A 17031-nucleotide genomic window follows, 5' to 3' on the forward strand; every position below is an offset into this window, starting at 1 on the left:
GTGAAGCCCACCACAGCTCAAGGAGGCCTGCCTGCCTCTGTAGGCTCCACCTCTGGGGGCAGGGCATAGGCAAACAAAAGGCAGCAGTAACCTCTGCAGACTTAAATGTCCCTGTCTGACAGCTTTGAAGAAAGTAGTGGTTCTCCCAGCATGCAGCTTGAGATCTGAGAACAGACAGACTGCCACCTCAAGTGGGTCCCTGACCCCCGAGCAGCCTAACTGGGAGGCAACCCCCAGTAGGGGCAGACTGACACCTCACACAACTGGGTACTCCTCTGAGACAAAACTTCCAGAGGAATGATCAGGCAGCAGCATTTGCAGTTTACCAATATCCGCTGTTCTGCAGCCACCGCTGCTGATACCCAGGCAAACAGTCTCTGGAGTGGACCTCCAGCAAACTCTAACAGACCTGCAGCTGAGGGTACTGACTGTTAGGAGGAAAACTAACAAACAGAAAGGACATCCACACCAAAAACCCATCTGTACATCACCATCACCAAAGACCAAAGGTAGATAAAACCACCAAGATGGGGAAAAAACAGAGCAGAAAAACCGGAAACTCTAAAAATCAGAGCGCCTCTCCTCCTCCAAAGGAACGCAGCTCCTCACCAGCGATGGAACAAAGCTGGATGGAGAATGACTTTGACGCGTTGAGAGAAGAAGGCTTCAGAAGATCAAACTACACCGAGCTAAAGGAGTAAGTTTGAACCAATGGCAAAGAAGTTAAAAACCTTGAAAAAAAATTAGATGAAGAGCTAACTAGAATAACCAATGCAGAGAAGCCCTTAAAGGACCTGAAGGAGCTGAAAACCATGGCATGAGAACTACGTGATGAATGCACAAGCCTCAGTAGCTGATGCGATCAACTGGAAGAAAGGGTATCGGTGATGGAAGATTAAATGAATGAAATGAAGCATGAAGAGAAGTTTAGAGAAAAAAGAATAAAAAGAAATGAACAAAGCCTCCAAGAAATAAGGGACTAGTGAAAAGACCAAATCTACATCTGATTGGTGTACCTGAAAGTGACGGGGAGAATGGAACCAAGTTGGAAAACACTCTGCAGGATATTATTCAGGAGAACTTCCCCAATCTAGCAAGGCAGGCCAACATTCAGATTCAGGAAATACAGAGAATGCCACAAAGATACTCCTCAAGAAGAGCAACTCCAAGATACATAATTGTCAGATTCACCAAAGTTGAAATGAAGGAAAAAATGGTAAGGGTAGCCAGAGAGAAAGGTCAGGTTACCCACAAAGGGAAGCCCATCAGACTAACAGCTGGTCTCCCAGCAGAAACTCTACAAGCCAGAAGAGAGTGGGGGCCAATATTCAACATTCTTAAAGAAAAGAATTTTCAACCCAGAATTTCATATCCAGCCAAACTAAGCTTCATAAGTGAAGGAGAAATAAAATCCTTTACAGACAAGCAAATGCTGAGAGATTTTGTCACCACCAGGCCTGCCTTACAAGAGCTCCTGAAGGAAGCACAAAACATGGAAAGGAACAACTGGTACCAGCCACTGCAAAAACATGCCAAATTGTAAAGACCATCAAGGCTAGGAAGAAACAGCATCAACAAATGAGCAAAATAACCAACTAACATCATAACGACAGGATCAAATTCACACATAACAATATTAACCTTAAATGTAAATGTGCTAAATGCTCCATTTAAAAGACACAGACTGGCAAATTGGATAAACAGTCAAGACCTATTAGTGTGCTGTATTCAGGAAACCCATCTCACATGCAGAGACACAAATAGGCTCAAAATAAAGGGATGGAGGAAGATCTACCAAGCAAATTGAAAACAAAGGCAGGGGTTGCAATCCTAGTCTCTGATTAAACAGACTTTAAACCAACAAAGATCAAAAGAGACAAAGAAGGCCGTTACATAATGGTAGAGGGATCAATTCAACAAGAAGAGCTAACTATCCTAAATGTGTATGCACCCAATACACGAGAACCTAGATTCATAAAGCAAGTCATTAGAGACCTACAAAGAGACTTAGACTCCCACACAATAATAATGGGAGACTTTAACACTCCACTGTCTACATTAGGCAGATCAACGAGACAGAAAGTTAACAAGGATATCCAGGAATTTAACTAAGCTATGCACCAAGCAGACCTAATAGATATCTACAGAACTCTCCATGCCAAATCAACAGAATATACATTCTTCTCAGCAGCACACCACACTTATTCCAAAATTGACCACATAGTTGGAACTAAAGCTCTCCACAGCAAATGTAAAAGAACAGAAATTATAACTGTCTCTCAGACCACAGTGAAATCAAACTAGAACTCAGGATTAAGAAACTCACTCAAAACTGCTCAACTACATGGAAACTGAACAACCTGCTCATGAATGACTGCTGGGTACATAACGAAATGAAGACAGAAATAAAGATGTTCTTTGAAACCAACGAGAACAAGACACAACATACCAGAATCTCTGGGACACATTCAAAGCAGTGTGTAGAGGGAAATATATAGCGCTAAATGCCCATAAGAGAAAGCAGGAAAGACCTAAAATTGACACCCTAACATCGCAATTAAAAGAACTAGAGAAACAAGAGCAAACACCTTCAAAACCTAGCAGAAGGCAAGAAATAACTAAAATCAGAGCAGAACTGAAGGAAATAGAGACACAAAAAACCCTTCAAAAAAATCAATGAATCCAGAAGCTGGTTTTTTGAAAAGATCAACAAAATTGATAGACCGCTAGCAAGACTAATAAAGAAGAAAAGAGAGAAGAATCAAATAGATGCAATAAAAAATGACAAAGGAGATATCACCACTGATCTCACAGAGATACAAACTATTATCAGAGAATACTATAAACACCTCTATGCAAATAAACTAGAAAATCTAGAAGAAATGGAGAAATTCCTCGACACATACACCCTCCCAAGACTAAACCAGGAAGAAGTTGAATCTCTAAATAGACCAATAACAGGCTCTGAAATTGAGGCAATAATTAATAGCTTACCAACCAAAAAAAGTCCAGGACCAGATGGATTCACAGCCGAATTCTACCAGAGGTACAAGGAGGAGCTGGTACCATTCCTTCTGAAACTATTCCAATCAATAGAAAAAGAGGGAATCCTCCCTAACTCATTTTATGAGGCCAGCATCATCCTGATACCAAAGCCTGGCAGAGACACAACAAAAAAAGAGAATTTTAGACCAATATCCTTGATGAACATTGATGCAAAAATCCTCAATAAAATACTGGCAAAGTGAATCCAGCAACACATCCAGAAGCTTATCCACCATGATCAAGTGGGCTTCATCCCTGGGATGCAAGGCTGGTTCAACATATGCAAATCAATAAATGTAATCCAGCATATAAACAGAACCAAAGACAAAAACCACATGATTATCTCAATAGATGCAGAAAAGGCCTTTGACAAAATTCAACAACCTTCATGCTAAAAACTCTCAATAAATTAGGTATTGATGGGACACATCTCAAAATAATAAGAGCTATCTATGACAAACCCACAGCCAACATCATACTGAATGGACAAAAACTGGAAGCATTCCCTTTGAAAACTGGCACAAGACAGGGATGCCCTCTCTCACCACTCCTATTCAACATAGTGTTGGAAGTTCTGGCCAGGGCAATCAGGCAGGAGAAGGAAATAAAGGGCATTCAATTAGGAAAAGAGGAAGTCAAATTTTTCCTGTTTGCAGATGACATGATTGTGTATCTAGAAAACCCCATCGTCTCAGCCCAAAATCTCCTTAAGATGATAAGCAACTTCACCAAAGTCTCAGGATACAAAATCAAGGTGCAAAAATCACAAGCATTCTTATACACCAATAAAAGACAAACAGAGAGCCAAATCATGAGTGAACTCCCATTCACAATTGCTTCAAAGAGAATAAAATACCTAGGAATCCAACTTACAAGGGAGGTGAAGGACCTCTTCAAGGAGAAATACAAACCACTGCTCAACGAAATAAAAGAGGATACAAACAAATAGGAGAACATTCCATGCTCATGGGTAGGAAGAATCAATATTGTGAAAATGGCCATACTGCCCAAGGTAATTTATAGATTCAATGCCATCCCCATCAAACTACCAATGACTTTCTTCACAGAATTGGAAAAAAAACTACTTCAAAGTTCATATGGAATCAAAAAAGAGTGCGCATTGCCAAGTCAGTCCTAAGCCAAAAGAACAAAGCTGGAGGCATCACACTACCTGACTTCAAACTATACTGCAAGGCTACAGTAAACAAAACAGCATGGTACTGTTACCAAAACAGAGATATAGACCAATGGAACAGAAGAGAGCTCTCAGAAATAATGCCGTACGTCTACAACTATCTGATCTTTGACAAACCTGAGAAAAACAAGCAATGGGGAAAGGATTCCCTATTGAAGAACTGGTGCTGGGAAAACTGGCTAGCCATATGTAGAAAGCTGAAACTGGATCCCTTCCTTATACCTTATACAAAAATTAATTCAAGATGGATTAAAGACTTACATGTTAGACCTAAAACCATAAAAACCCTAGAAGAAAACCTAGGCAATACCATTCAGGACATAGGCATGGGCAAGGACTTCATGTCTAAAACACCAAAAACAATGGCAACAAAAGCCAAAATTGACAAATGGGATCTCATTAAACTAAAGAGCTTCTGCACAGCAAAAGAAACTACCATCAGAGTGAACAGGCAACCTACAAAATTGGAGAAAATTTTTGCAACCTACTCATCTGACAAAGGGCTAATATCCAGAATCTACAATGAACTCCAACAAATTTACAAGAAAAAAACAAACAACCCCATCAAAAAGTGGGCGAAGGATATCAACAGACACTTCTCAAAAGAAGACATTTATGCAGCTAAAAAACACATGAACAAATGCTCATCATCACTGGCCATCAGAGAAATGCAAGTCAAAACCACAATGAGATACCATCTCACACCAGTTAGAATGGCAATCATTAAAAAGTCAGGAAACAACAGGTGCTGGAGAGGATGTGGAGAAATAGGAAGACTCTTACACTGTTGGTGGGACTGTAAACTAGTTCAACCATTGTGGAAGTCAGTGTGGAGATTCCTCAGGGATCTAGAAGTAGAAATACCATTTGACCCAGCTATCCCAATACTGGGTATATACCCAAAGGATTATAAATCATGCTGCTATAAAGACACATGCACATGTATGTTTATTGCAGCACTATTCACAATAGCAAAGACTTGGAACCAACCCAAATGTCCAACAATGATAGACTGGATTCAGAAAATGTGGCACATATACACCATGGAATACTATGCAGCCATAAAAATGGATGAGATCATGTCCTTTGTAGGGACATGGATGAAACTGGAAACCATCATTCTCAGCAAACTATTGCAAGGACAAAAAACCAAACACCACATGTTCTCACTCATAGGTGGGAATTGAACAATGAGAACAAATGGACACAGGAAGGGGAACATCACACACCGGGGACTGTTGTGGGGTGGGGGGAGGGGGAAGGGATAGCATTAGGAGACATACCTAATGCTAAATGATGAGTTAATGGGTGCAGCACACCAACATGGCACATGTATACATATGTAACCAACCTGCACGTTGTGCACATGTACCCTAAAACTTAAAGTATAATATTAATAAAATTAAAAAAACAAAAACAAAAAAAGAAAAACAGTGTCTTTCACCACTGACAATGAGAACAAAGCTCATGAAGCAAAATAATAATTTATGTTTATAGCTCTGTAACAGTAAGCTAAGGCCACAATAAGTCTGTGTAACAACCAACCACAAAAATCACAGCAGAATACACAAACAATCACTTATTACTCACAATCATACAAGTGTTTTTCAAGGCTTTATTCATGTAACACCCTTCAACCTTCCATTGGATAAAGTAAGTCATGTGGTCCAGTACAAAGGCGAGGAGTGGAAAAACACACTTCACCTTTTTAGTGAGAGAAACTTCAAAGTTTCAATAGAAAAGGGTATAGATGCAGGGAATGATAAACAACTGGGTCTATTAATACAGTATACCGTAAGTCTCCCTGGAGCACATAGGAGTCTCCTCCAGCTTTACCTCTGGCTGCCTTTTCTAACTCTATGGGCCCCAAGAGACATCATACTTCCCATTGTTAATTTTTATTTGCTTTTGAACGCATGTAATATCATTTCTCACTTAACGATCTTATGCAAACATTCACAATTAATTTTAATATAATCAAACCTCTCTTGATTCACAAAGGCCTCATTCAGAAAATACGTCTTTCAATCTGCCTATTTGGGGAAGTATTTTAGGAGAATGTGATGTCTGAGGCTCATTCTTTCTAGGAATGTGTGCGGTACTGCAGGCCAACATTCGAGCATCACCTTTTAATGAGGTCCTTAGTAGACACCAGTGCACAACAGTATGAATGCAATAACCAAAGAGCAAAGAATAGCAGGAGGGAGGAGCCAAGATGGCCGAATAGGAACAGCTCCGGTCTACAGCTCCCAGTGTGAGCGACGCAGAAGATGGGTGATTTCTGCATTTCCATCTGAGGTACCGGGTTCATCTCACTAGGGAGTGCCAGACAGTGGGCACAGGCCAGTGGGTGCGCGCACGGTGCGCGAGCCGAAGCAGGGCGAGGCATTGCCTCACCTGGGAAGCGCAAGGGGTCAGGGAGTTCCCTTTCTGAGTCAAAGAAAGGGGTGATGGACGCACCTGGAAAACTCGGGTCACTCCCACCCGAATATTGCGCGTTTCAGACCGGCTTAAAAAACGGCGCACCACGAGACTATATCCCACACCTGGCTCGGAGGGTCCTACGCCCTTGGAATCTCGCTGATTGCTAGCACAGCAGTCTGAGATCAAACTGCAAGGCGGCAGCGAGGCTGGGGGAGGGGCGCCCGCCATTGCCCAGGCTTGCTTAGGTAAACAAAGCAGCCAGGAAGCTCGAACTGGGTGGAGCCCACCACAGCTCAAGGAGGCCTGCCTGCCTCTGTAGGCTCCACCTCTGGGGGCAGGGCACAGACAAACAAAAAGACAGCAGTAACCTCTGCAGACTTAAATGTCCCTGTCTGACAGCTTTGAAGAGAGCAGTGGTTCTCCCAGCACGCAGCTGGAGATCTGAGAACGGGCAGACTGCCTCCTCAAGTGGGTCCCTAACCCCTGACCCCCGAGCAGCCTAACTGGGAGGCACCCCCCAGCAGGGGCACACTGACACCTCACAGGGCAGGGTATTCCAACAGACCTGCAGCTGAGGGTCCTGTCTGTTAGAAGGAAAACTAACAAACAGAAAGGACATCCACACCGAAAACCCATCTGTACATCACCATCATCAAAGACCAAAAGTGGATAAAACCACAAAGATGGGGAGAAAACAGAACAGAAAAACAGGAAACTCTAAAATGCAGAGCGCCTCTCCTCCTCCAAAGGAACGCAGTTCCTCACCAGCAACGGAACAAAGCTGGATGGAGAATGATTCTGACGAGCTGAGAGAAGAAGGCTTCAGACGATCAAATTACTCTGAGGTACGGGAGGACATTCAAACCAAAGGCAAAGAAGTTGAAAACTTTGAAAAAAATTTAGAAGAATGTATAACTAGAATAACCAATACAGAGAAGTGCTTAAAGGAGCTGATGGAGCTGAAAAAAAAGGCTCGAGAACTACGTGAAGAATGCAGAAGCCTCAGGAGCCGATGCGATCAACTGGAAGAAAGGGTATCAGCAATGGAAGACGAAATGAATGAAACGAAGCGAGAAGGGAAGTCTAGAGAAAAAAGAATAAAAAGAAATGAGCAAAGCCTCCAAGAAATATGGGACTATGTGAAAAGACCAAATCTATGTCTGATTGGTGTACCTGAAAGTGATGCGGAGAATGAAACCAAGTTGGAAAACACTCTGCAGGATATTATCCAGGAGAACTTCCCCAATCTAGCAAGGCAGGCCAACATTCAGATTCAGGAAATACAGAGAATGCCACAAAGATACTCCTCGAGAAGAGCAACTCCAAGACACATAATTGTCAGATTCACCAAAGTTGAAATGAAGGAAAAAATGTTAAGGGCAGCCAGACAGAAAGGTCGGGTTACCCTCAAAGGGAAGCCCATCAGACTAACAGCGGATCTCTCGGCAGAAACCCTACAAGCCAGAAGAGAGTGGGGGCCAATATTCAACATTCTTAAAGAAAAGAATTTTCAACCCAGAATTTCATATCCAGCCAAACTAAGCTTCATAAGTGAAGGAGAAATAAAATACTTTACAGACAAGCAAATGCTGACCGATTTTGTCACCACCAGGCCTGCCCTAAAAGAGCTCCTGAAGGAAGCGTTAAATATGGAAAGGAACAACCGGTACCAGCCGCTGCAAAATCATGCCAAAATGTAAAGACCATCAAGACTAGGAAGAAACTGCATCAACTAACGAGCAAAATCACCAGCTAACATCATAATGACAGGATCAAATTCACACATAACAATATTAACTTTAAATGTAAATGGACTAAATTCTCCAATTAAAAGACACAGACTGGCAAGTTGGATAAAGAGTCAAGACCCATCAGTGTGCTGTATTCAGGAAACCCATCTCACGTGCAGAGACACACATAGGCTCAAAATAAAAGGATGGAGGAAGATCTACCAAGCAAATGGAAAACAAAAAAAGGCAGGGGTTGCAATCCTAGTCTCTGATAAAACAGACTTTAAACCAACAAAGATCAAAAGAGACAAAGAAGGCCATTACATAATGGTAAAGGGATCAATTCAACAAGAGGAGCTAACTATCCTAAATATTTATGCACCCAATACAGGAGCACCCAGATTCATAAAGCAAGTCCTGAGTGACCTACAAAGAGACTTAGACTCCCACACATTAATAATGGGAGACTTTAACACCCCACTGTCAACATTAGACAGATCAACGAGACAGAAAGTCAACAAGGATACCCAGGAATTGAACTCAGCTCTGCACCAAACGGACCTAATAGACATCTACAGAACTCTCCACCCCAAATCAACAGAATATACATTTTTTTCAGCACCACACCACACCCATTCCAAAATTGACCACATAGTTGGAAGTAAAGCTCTCCTCAGCAAATGTAAAAGAACAGAAATTATAACAAACTATCTCTCAGACCACAGTGCAATCAAACTAGAACTCAGGATTAAGAATCTCACTCAAAGCCGCTCAACTACATGGAAACTGAACAACCTGCTCCTGAATGACTGCTGGGTACATAACGAAATGAAGGCAGAAATAAAGATGTTCTTTGAAACCAACGAGAACAAAGACACAACATACCAGAATCTCTGGGACGCATTCAAAGCAGTGTGCAGAGGGAAATTTATAGCACTAAATGCCCACAAGAGAAAGCAGGAAAGATCTAAAATTGACACCCTAACATCACAATTAAAAGAACTAGAAAAGCAAGAGCAAACACATTCAAAAGTTAGCAGAAGGCAAGAAATAACTAAAATCAGAGCAGAACTGAAGGAAATAGAGACACAAAAAACCCTTCAAAAAATTAATGAATCCAGGAGCTGGTTTTTTGAAAGGATCAACAAAATTGATAGACCGCTAGCAAGACTAATAAAGAAAAAAAGAGAGAAGAATCAAATAGACACAATAAAAAATGATAAAGGGGATATCACCACCGATCCCACAGAAATACAAACTACCATCAGAGAATACTACAAACACCTCTACGCAAATAAACTAGAAAATCTAGAAGAAATGGATACATTCCTCGACACCTACACTCTCCCAAGACTAAACCAGGAAGAAGTTGAATCTCTGAATAGACCAATAACAGGAGCTGAAATTGTGGCAATAATCAATAGTTTACCAACCAAAAAGAGTCCAGGACCAGATGGATTCACAGCCGAATTCTACCAGAGGTACAAGGAGGAACTGGTACCATTCCTTCTGAAACTATTCCAATCAATAGAAAAAGAGGGAATCCTCCCTAACTCATTTTATGAGGCCAGCATCCTTCTGATACCAAAGCCTGGCAGAGACACAACCAAAAAAGAGAATTTTAGACCAATATCCTTGATGAACATTGATGCAAAAATCCTCAATAAAATACTGGCAAACCGAATCCAGCAGCACATCAAAAAGCTTATCCACCATGATCAAGTGGGCTTCATCCCTGGGATGCAAGGCTGGTTCAACATATGCAAATCAATAAATGTAATCCAGCATATAAACAGAGCCAAAGACAAAAACCATATGATTATCTCAATAGATGCAGAAAAAGCCTTTGACAAAATTCAACAACCCTTCATGCTAAAAACTCTCAATAAATTAGGTATTGATGGGACATATTTCAAAATAATAAGAGCTATCTATGACAAACCCACAGCCAATATCATACTGAATGGGCAAAAACTGGAAGCATTCCCTTTGAAAACTGGCACAAGACAGGGATGCCCTCTCTCACCGCTCCTATTCAACATAGTGTTGGAAGTTCTGGCCAGGGCAATCAGGCAGGAGAAGGAAATAAAGGGTATTCAATTAGGAAAAGAGGAAGTCAAATTGTCCCTGTTTGCAGACGACATGATTGTTTATCTAGAAAACCCCATGGTCTCAGCCCAAAATCTCCTTAAGCTGATAAGCAACTTCAGCAAAGTCTCAGGATACAAAATCAATGTACAAAAATCACAAGCATTCTTATACACCAACAACAGACAAACAGAGAGCCAAATCATGAGTGAACTCCCATTCACAATTGCTTCAAAGAGAATAAAATACCTAGGAATCCAACTTACAAGGGATGTGAAGCACCTCTTCAAGGAGAACTACAAACCACTGCTCAAGGAAATAAAAGAGGATACAAACAAATGGAAGAACATTCCTTGCTCATGGGTAGGAAGAATCAATATCGTGAAAATGGCCATACTGCCCAAGGTAATTTACAGATTCAATGCCATCCCCATCAAGCTTCCAATGACTTTCTTCACAGAATTGGAAAAAACTACTTTAAAGTTCATATGGAACCAAAAGAGAGCCCCCATCGCCAAGTCAATCCTAAGCCAAAAGAACAAAGCTGGAGGCATCACACTACCTGACTTCAAACTATACTACAAGGCTACAATAACCAAAACAGCATGGTACTGGTACCAAAACAGAAATATAGATCAATGGAACAGAACAGAGCCCTCAGAAATAACGCCGCTTACCTACAACTATCTGATCTTTGACAAACCTGAGAAAAACAAGCAATGGGGAAAGGATTCCCTATTTAATAAATGGTGCTGGGAAAACTGGCTAGCCATATGTAGAAAGCTGAAACTGGATCCCTTCCTTACACCTTATACAAAAATCAATTCAAGATGGATTAAAGATTTAAACGTTAGACCTAAAACCATAAAAACCCTAGAAGAAAACCTAGGCATTACCATTCAGGACATAGGCGTGGGCAAGGACTTCATGTCCAAAACACCAAAAGCAATGGCAACAAAAGCCAAAATTGACAAATGGGATCTAATTAAACTAAAGAGCTTCTGCACAGCAAAAGAAACTACCATCAGAGTGAATAGGCAACCTACAACATGGGAGAAAATTTTTGCAACCTACTCATCTGACAAAGGGCTAATATCCAGAATCTACAGTGAACTCAAACAAATTTACAAGAAAAAAACAAACAACCCCATCAAAAAGTGGGCGAAGGACATGAACAGGCACTTCTCAAAAGAAGACATTTATGCAGCCAAAAAACACATGAAAAAATGCTCATCATCACTGGCCATCAGAGAAATGCAAATCAAAACCACTATGAGATATCATCTCACACCAGTTAGAATGGCAATCATTCAAAAGTCAGGAAACAACAGGTGCTGGAGAGGATGTGGAGAAATAGGAACACTTTTACACTGTTGTTGGGACTGTAAACTAGTTCAACCATTGTGGAAGTCAGTGTGGCGATTCCTCAGGGATCTAGAACTAGAAATACCATTTGACCCAGCCATCCCATTACTGGGTATATACCCAAAGGACTATAAATCATGCTGCTATAAAGACACATGCACACGTATGTTTATTGCGGCATTATTCACAATAGCAAAGACTTGGAACCAACCCAAATGTCCAACAATGATAGACTGGATTAAGAAAATGTGGCACATATACACCATGGAATACTATGCAGCCATAAAAAATGATGAGTTCATATCCTTTGTAGGGACATGGATGAAATTGGAAACCATCATTCTCAGTAAACTATCGCAAGAACAAAAAACCAAACACCGCATATTCTCACTCATAGTTGGGAATTGAACAATGAGATCACATGGACACAGGAAGGGGAATATCACACTCTGGGGACTGTGGTGGGGAGGGGGGAGTGGGGAGGGATAGCATTGGGAGATATACCTAATGCTAGATGACGAGTTAGTGGGTGCAGCGCACCAGCATGGCACATGTATACATATGTAACCAACCTGCACAATGTGCGCATGTACCCTAAAACTTAAAGTATAATTAAAAAAAAAAAAAAAAAAAAAGTTTTCAGTATACAGAAAAAAAAAAAAAAAAAGAAATGGAAGGGAGAAAGATATCAAGGTTTGTTCACAGTGATAGACTATGTAAAGCTAATAAATTCAGGAAAAATATTGGAAATAATCAAGATCCTGTGAAAAAAATAAAGAGAATGTAGAATTGGGTAAAAAAAAAAAAAGAATAGCAAAGTGTGTTGGGAATGCATATTCTCCTACCTGGCTTCCTGTCTCCCATCCATTCTCTAATTAAAGCTAGGGTAGTATTTACACTATTTCTTTCTTTCTACATTTTCGGCTGTATTACATCTCCTCATTTTTAAAAATTCTTCCTTACAGGCTATATACATGCAATGTGACAGAAGGTAAACAATGAAGATGAACAAATCTCAATAGTTTTAGCAATTACTTTGAACACATTTAGATGTTTATCCACAATTATCTAAACAATTTCTCCTCCCTGAAATTGTTTAGATTCCAATTCCAGAGTTTCTATAATGAGCTTATTACTTTCACAAGGATCCTAAGAAGAATCAAGAATAATCTTACACTATTAGGGTTTCTGACTTCCCATCTCATGCATTACCAAATAGCGAATAACCAATGTTTGGCTAAGAAAATGTTCAGTTTCTTTAAAATAAGTAATCTATATTTTTAAAGAGTCAAGTAGCTTCATTTGAAGGTAATAAAGTACCATCTCCGTGTTCTTTTCACTGGCCTGATTAATATGGACTTGAACTGTCAGGAATTCAGGAGGAAAGTTGTGCAAACATGTTCAGGATGCTACAGAAAGACTTATCTTCAGAATATCATTATACCCTGATAAATTCAGAAACTCAGGAAACTTGATCAGTTATTCAAAAAATCATCTCAAAGATATTGTACTATTAATTCCATTATTAAAATGGCTTTCTTCAAGGCTGGTTTGTATGCAGTGAACTCTGTTAGCCAATTTGTTTGCCTTAATAACTTCTTGCTTCCTACAGTCATACTCCATGGTAAATTTTAATGGAGTTTGCACAAGATTCTCATGCCATCAGAATTATAGCTACCATTCACTAATTTTCCTCTTTGTGCCAAGAACTATATTTGAAAATATTATTATAAATATTCACAAGAACAATCAGGTAGTTTTTGTTATTATTCACAGTTAAAAATGAGAAAACACACTCCAGGACACTGAGTCTTGTATGTTAGAAATCTAGGATTTTGTTTTTAAATAGGTGATAGGAAGTAACAAGAATTTTAAGCAAGAGAATGACATAATCCGAGTCACATTTTGGATAAATTATTCTGGTGGCAGAACTTAACTAATTCTTGGGTGATCTGCCATGGACAAGAATGAAAATGGATGCTTGTTAGGAGGTCATCATACTGTAGTAAGGGTGATGAGAAACACTACAGGCTAGAATTAAGGTAGTGACATTGTTAGTGAACTTCAGCTTTTTAATTAGTTTTAATGTGTAAACTTACCCTAAGACCTTTCTCAACAGTCTTTCATGCAGCCTTTACAAATATATAATAATTGACATGCATATAAATCATTTTTGTTATTCTTGCCAAGATTTGTGGTTCCCTACTATACACATATGTTTTCACACTGCAGCCTGATTACTTGTATTAGCTACAATGGCTAATGCCCTAATGAAGAGAAGCCAAAGTAAGAAAAAAACTCTCTCACTCTATGTATTTCTCTCTTTCTTTCTCTTTCTCTGTCTCTCTCTCTCTCTCTCTCTGTCTCTATCTCCCTCCCCCCGCTTTCTCTCTTTCTCTCTCTCCACTGACTGAAATATCCCACATTTCAGTAGGAGGGTAGGGAAACAGAAACAATCAACTTTTTTTATCCAAATGAAAAAAATATAGCACACAACACTTCCTCTCCCATTCTTTAGTGAGAACTTAGTTACGGCACCAGAACTAGCTGCCAGGTAAGCAGCTAGTTTCCAATAGGGCAGCTATATGTCTATAATGAAGAGAAAAAAGGGATCTGAAATGACAACTGAAAGTGTACAACAAAATTCTTCCTTAACGTTTTTCTGTGTCATTCTCATAAATACAATTCTTCAATTATTTTAATTGTCGCCCAAACTTTAAACCCTTTCTCCTATTATCCATGTCCTGTTTTATCCGACTCTTTCCTACATACAGGGTATTATTTCCTGTTGCTGTCATTTAAACCTTGTTGTTTTAGTAAAAAAAATAAATAAATAAACAAATCCCCCCTTACTCCTTTCCCTTTTTTGCTTTATCCTTATATTTTCTATTAGATTGCAATTCATTCTGACTTCCAAAAACCCTAAGCCTGCATATCTTCTAATCCCATATTTAATGTTTTCTCTGCTACCAAGCCTGACTTGATCCCACCAACCAGAATAACCCTTCTTCCATTGAACATCTTGAGATCTTGACATATATCACTTCATAGGTGTTAATCATTAGATTTTTAAAAAATTTAAGCACTTTTATTATTGAATATTGCACATATGCAAAGTAATATATAAAAATAAATGTGATAGATTGTTGCAGTAATAACCCTCAATTTGTTCGAGCCTCTTGTAGCTGTGTTTTTGTGTAATTATCTCCCTCTGAGGTAAAAATCGCATATACATTTTTAAAAATTTATAAGATCAGATTTTTAACTGTCATTTATACTAAGAAGTAGCATTATAAATATCTCCCTCACCTATTAAATACTGTGCCATAATTTTGGGATAACCATTATGAATTTTAAAATTTTTAAATCATTCCCTTGCTATCCCTTAATGTACATACATATATGACTAAAATATTGAGTTTTGCTTTATTTTGAGTTTATAAAAAGTATATCATACTATATGTAATCTTCTATGATATACTTTATTTCTAAAACATTATGCTGTGGGATTCATCTATAGAATTGTGACTAATTTATTTTCACTGATATATAATGTGATATATTTGTCCATTTTCTACAGATCAATATCTGTGTGACATCCGTATTTTTAGTTATAACATACATGCATGTATTTATTATTCTCCAAGATAAAGAGTTTTGTCATAAACCTTCTCCCATAATTTCCAGGTTCAGATCTCCAGAATTGTTCCAAGGTAAAAATTTAGGAGAGGAATCTCTAGGTGGTAGGTATGTGAATGTTCTTCTTAACATTATTATATTAATGGCTTTCAAAATTATTTTACCAATTTATACTCCCACCAGCAACATAATAATGCATAATAATATTCTCTTCAACCATGTTAAAACATTCTTTAAAAATTATTTGCCAATCCAGTGTGTATTGTGATATTACTTTGGTCTTTATTTGTCTTTTCATAAATGTTAGTGGAGTTGAACATTGTTTTATATATTATTTGGCCATAACTGGCTTGATAACAATTATTTCAAAACAGATAAAGTATTTTTCTTTCTAATTGACGGTTTGGCACTCTTTATGTCCTTATGAGGAGATGCTTGAAAGAAAAAGTAAGAAAACAGACTTCTTCAATGTGTTCATTCTAGTTTAACACACAGCCATGAAAGAGGATAAGCTCTTTCAAATCAACTCCTACAATATTATTTAGGATGTAGCATTTCCTATGAGAGTTGTTAGAAACCTTGAATAATAAAACAGATAAAATACGAAGCATTTTAGAAGACTTCTTCAGGCTCTAGAGACAAAGTTTGAGGTACTAATGTTTAAAATTAGTGAAGTTGAAATAAGAGAAAGCAGCACAGATTTTAAAAAGTCATCCAAAAATTCTACATATTTTATTAAATTAGTATTGTCAAAGAATACATTATTTGTCTAATAATAACATATTTGTCTAATAATAACATAAACCCAATAATATGTTCCACTTACAGAATGATCACACTAATACTACAACATCTAGAAGTGTTTGGATTAATATTAACATTGTTTCCCCACGACACAAATTCTTCTGGACTAGTACTAACTGTTCTTGGAAAACCAACTTTCTTGATAACTAGGTCTTAATGCAAAAAATATAGCAAGTTTACAAAAAGAAAGCAGATGTAATTTTAGCACAAAGTGAAGCTGTGTAAATCAAGTAAATCTTAAGAATATATAAAGGAACTTAATCGAAAGTAAGGCGAACTATCTTGTCAATGGTGAGAGATGAGGATGATCAAATATTAACATCTCTTCTGCAAAGGGTTTTTCAAAGCCTTTTCTTGGAGAGCCATTTTAATGTTCAGTGATATTTTAAATCAGAGAAACCTTCTTTATGTCTCTCCTAAACCTTTTATGCTACAATTTAAGCTCTTTTTTCTCACCACATATACAGTATTGGTGAAAAATACATATTACTTTTTTTTGTTTGTTTTTCATTAAAAACTCATCTTCATGTAGCATTTACATCAATGAAATGTTATACAAATGTTCCCAGATGTTTAGCTTCATTTTTTTTTCTCACTGCCCTATTCATTTTCCCAAAAGCTCCTTGGACTATCTAAAAGTTTCAGCAAGTGAAGACATTTAGTAACTAGTACCTAGATTTTATTTTCTGAAAAACATATAGAGATTTCCAAATGATCCTTCTTATTAAACAGAGATAATGT

The sequence above is a fragment of the Pan troglodytes genome, chromosome 5, assembly GCF_028858775.2.
Source record: "Pan troglodytes isolate AG18354 chromosome 5, NHGRI_mPanTro3-v2.0_pri, whole genome shotgun sequence".
In the NCBI taxonomy this organism is placed as follows: Eukaryota; Metazoa; Chordata; class Mammalia; order Primates; family Hominidae; genus Pan; species Pan troglodytes.